The following is a 4,901-nucleotide window of genomic DNA, read 5'->3' as shown; positions in this document are numbered from 1 at the left end:
GTTAAAACTTAACACGTCAGAAATTTTCCATTTCTGACACCTATAATCTTCACGCGGGAAACACGTCAGGAAGGCCCCGTCAGGATCGTTTTCTGACGTGTCAGACTACCTGACACGTCAGAAAACGTCCGTCAGAAAAAATTTAATTTTTTGTAGTGACATCTACATCACCACCCACATATGTGCACATAAACCTCCTATTTATCTTACCCCCGTAATGCACTTCGAATACAAACTCCCGTATAGTATCCTAACAATAAAAGAAATAAAGAAAATAAAAAAATCAATAAAATATTAACATCTTTTTTTCCTACTACCAATAAATAAAGATTCAGTATAGTATACAAATGCAACCAAGAAAGTGGATGTGTAATTGACCACCAATCAAACTTCAGTAAATATTATTTATTAATAAAATATTAACATGTTTCAAATATATGATAATTAATTAATTTAAGTTAAATCAATAAGATTGACCTCTATTTCAAACACTCAACGTACCTCACATATGAACTTAAATTAATTTGAATAAGTTTTCACATAGGACATCATCAATTATTTGTGGTAAGATATGTTGTTTATGTTGTTTTTAGTATAGTATGTACATGCAGCCAATGAGATCGATAAATGGTCCAATATCATTAATTATGTACACAAAAGTGCAAATAATTAGTCTAAAAAGTTTGGGCACATCCAGGGACCACATTAGGAATATGATGCCTCAGTGCATCATTTTCAAAACAGAAAACAACTTTTCAAAGCATATAACATCCGTAGGGACCACACAACACATCAACCATTGTTATGCAAATTTATTTAACTCGTAAGTGCACAAATCGATTGTACAATCCCATAGAGAATTGTATTCTTGAAAGAGCACTTTATATCTAAACTAATTAAATCTTAACCTAGTTCCAAAAGGGTTTTGAATTTGTTTTTGAAAATTAAAAGACTAAACACAAAATAAATAACCTAAGCAAATCAATAGATAAATGCACTAAGGATGCAGAATCTACACTCACCAAATCATAACAACATACTGTATGTTCATCAATATTAATCTGAAGTTCTTACAATTTAAATCTTAGATATGTTTTACTATACTTCAAAGAATTAATCAAAATCATCCTATGTATACTTTCATTGACCAAATCATAAAAGGAATCCAAATTTAATTGAAACACCAGATGTATTCGTTGTACAAATCCTAAGGGATATCCAATTTTTATGAGTTAAAAACGGAACAATTAATTATGTGAAATTAGCCTAAATCATTAAGTGTATCCTTGAATCACAACAAGATATCCAAAAATCATACCACATATTGATAAGAAGTAAAACAATTGAAATAATAAACCTAATAAAATCAGAATAATAAAGACTTACAATAAAGCGATGTTGTTCTTCATTGGTGATGCTTTATCCCCAACCTTAGTTGAGAATTTAGCTCCACATGACTATGAAACTAAAACCTAAATCTAAAGCTAAATAAAAACTAAACTAAAAAGAAAAGTTGGATTACATTCTGTCTCCAAAATTATATTCCAAAACTAGTATCTAAAATTGTATATATTTTCTTGAATGTAAAATGGTTTATTTTTAGGCTTAGGAGAGTCATAGAAGCCCTAGTAAACCTAGATAATTCGGAGGTCTGTCTCTTATTCCAAATAGAAGTTTGAAATCGTAATAGGATTCGTCCAGATTTGTGTCCTTTTATTGCGGGACGATTTTGGCATAGTAACCATTCAAATTAGGAAAATCCATATTGAACTGTAATATTTTGAGTTAGCTTTCCAATGTCACTTGAATCACCTCGATCCGATACCTGAGCGGAAAGTTATGGTCAAAATACTGAGACGTGTGCAAAATTTAAATTTGAATCTAGTCCGAAATTTTATCCAATATGATCTTTTATCTTATTTAACCTTTTCTTGGATTTGGTTAAATTTAACCACATTATCTAGGTCTTCTCCAAGTGTGCTCTCTTCCAAACTTTGCATTTTTCCCTTTAAAGTTGTAGTTTTTCTTTAACAACTTACAAAACACTAAAAACACAAAACATTAAGTAACGACACAGCTAAAGGATTGGCTAATGTAAATAAAGGGGTCCAAATACAAATATATAATATTTGATACTTATCAACCATAAACCAACAAAACTACATTATGAAATGGGTTGGCTGTGTATAAAAACATACATGAAACAAATATACCAGACATATAACAGACAAGCAACTCAAACCCCCAATATGCGTGAAAGCAAACAAACCCCCAATAAACAAACAAGCAAACAAACGTATGTATAATAGACAGATAGACAAGCAAACAAACCCTCTAATAAGCAAACAAGCAAACAAATATACCAAAAAAAAAAGAAAAGAAAAAGAAGAGACCCAATATGTGTGCACACGAACCCCTAATAAAATTTTACAAAAAAAAGAGAGAAGAGACCCAGTATTGTTTTTATACCTCACTTCTCTCTCTCTCTCTCGGGTTGCTCTTCTTCCTCCACCAGAAAGTCATTTTCCTTCACCCAAATCAAAACATCGAGAAAGAGAACTCCAAAACGACATTGAGTCTCCCTCATTTTGAACTATGGAAACCCATTGTGGTGATTGCAACAGAAACCAAAGAAGAGCCACAAACCCTAAACAGTACAAAAATCTCAATTAATTTTAGTGCGTTACCTTTAGTGGCTGAAACCTTTAGTGGACGACATCGTTTGGGACCACGATCTACACGCTACACGCTTACGATTTGAGATTTTTCAACATGAGGGGTGAGGAGTGATAGAGATGGGTGGAGAAAACTAGGATGAGGCGTGGAGAAGACAAGTGAGTTGTGGTGTTTGACATAGGTTATTATACAATAGCCAAAACGACGTCGTTTTGGTAATTGTATAATAACCTATTATAAGTTAGGCCAAACGGTGTGGCTTGAGGGGGAGAAATTTTCTGTTTCACAAAAAGGCATTTTAGTAACTAGTAAAAAAAAGCACGTGATGCATTCTCCATCCAAATTGATGGGGTTGACTAACAGTGTAAAACCCCAACTTTTTAAATCGTTTTAAGAAGAGTTTTAAACCCTTATTCTACAAGTTAATAGCCCTTTAAATCAGCCCTAAACAAAAAACCAAAACCTATCTCAGCATAACTGAAAGCCCTCACACTTAACCAAAACTCCTTGAAGCAAAACCAGACCCCACCCTTATTGACCTTACGTATGCCCAGTAGTACAATACGTACGCTCTTTTCTCTAAATACCCGACGTGCACAGGGGACCATTGGACTTACACTCTTGTCTCTAGTATCGGACGCATGCAGGGGGACCACTAAACATACGCTACTTTTGGGTTGACCATTGGTTAACAACTGTATGTACGATGCACCCTTTGGACTGTTGAAGAAATAGTACCGGACGAATGCCCCAATAGTACCGGATGTACGCTGCTTTTTAGAGTAGTTGGTAGAGCCCTTGGCTTTTCTGGCTTATAAATACCAACCCCCTCTTCGTCCCTTGAACTCATTTTCTGACCCTAGGCTCTCTGTAACAACCTAATGTGAGTGTTTTTGTGAGTTTTTGATTTGAGAGAGAGAATGAAGAAAACTTGGTGTTCTTGCCACCTCTTGAGGTAAATCCTTGCCCCTTTTTACACTCTCAGTATTGTTCTTATTGTTTTATTAATGTTATGAGTTTTCAAAAGACACTATGTCAAGCTTTTTACTCATTTCCTTACGAATCAAGAATGTTTTCAGAAGAGTTTCAAAAGCTTCATTGATTCCTTGTATTGCATGATGATTGAGTTTTTACGTTTATTCAATAGCCTAGAAGGGATACAGTAGCCTATAGATTTTGTACAAACCTTAAAACACCGTTTGGAGCTTTTGACAGATTGCCTAACTCACTGACCGGATGTACGCCCTCGAGCCCGGACGTATGGCCAGAAAGCCAGGCACCCGCCCTTAAGCCCAACTCACGTGTATTTAGAGTCTAGCAATCCTTTTGTTAGATAAGACTCAGTATCTTACTTGTAAGAGTCCTTTAGAACCGCGTATAATGGTGTGTCGTATTTCGTTATAGCAAGATTTAGCAAAGTCGGGGGATTCAAGCAAGTGTACGAGGTAAGTAAACACTTACGATCTCTTTCCATAAAAACTGAGATTTGTCAGTTAACTGACAACGAGTATGATATGAGCATATCTACTTTTCGTAATAACTTGGTAACTACTTTAATAATTAGTTGATAAGATGTATCGTATGACATGGGCACTGGTACGTGCGGAATAATGGCCATGGGCTTACTATACAGACTTTATTTTATGGTCAAATGTGTGTGTGTGTTTTTGGATCCAATGGTTTCGTGACCAGGCACAACCATTTTCTAATGGATGGTCACTATTGGACGGACATCATTAATGGTGTAGGTCACTCGAGGTTGGACTCGGTCGTGCCACTAATGGGATGGATGGTAGCGTACAATGGTCAGGGCACTAGCATTGTATTACAGGTCCCTCGGGATAGCGCAAACCCTACTGAGAACGGGTAATATCTCGGGTAGACCATATATGAAAGTTATGACCTATTAAACATTAGTTTTTCCTGCATTAAAATACTTAGGCGATTGTCGTCGGGAGTACACCACTATTTTATTAACCAAATAATACTTTTATGCTGTATTAACGGAGACATCACCTCTTTTAAATGTTTACTAATAGTGCACGTTTATTTCTGCTTAAATAGATTCATGTCATACCTATTTGTAAGGTTTACTTACTAAGTCATTAGACTTACGCTGTTATTACCCTTTTAGGAAATTTGTCACTAGAACCCAGGAGTGGCACGGTTGCCACTACGTACCTTACTTTAGAATCTTCATGCTGCTATCATGTTTGTTTTACATT

The sequence above is a fragment of the Corylus avellana genome, chromosome ca5 (assembly GCF_901000735.1).
Source record: "Corylus avellana chromosome ca5, CavTom2PMs-1.0".
Classification (NCBI taxonomy): domain Eukaryota; kingdom Viridiplantae; phylum Streptophyta; class Magnoliopsida; order Fagales; family Betulaceae; genus Corylus; species Corylus avellana.
The sequence above is the reverse complement of the archived record's forward strand: the minus strand, read 5'-3'. Positions refer to the sequence as shown.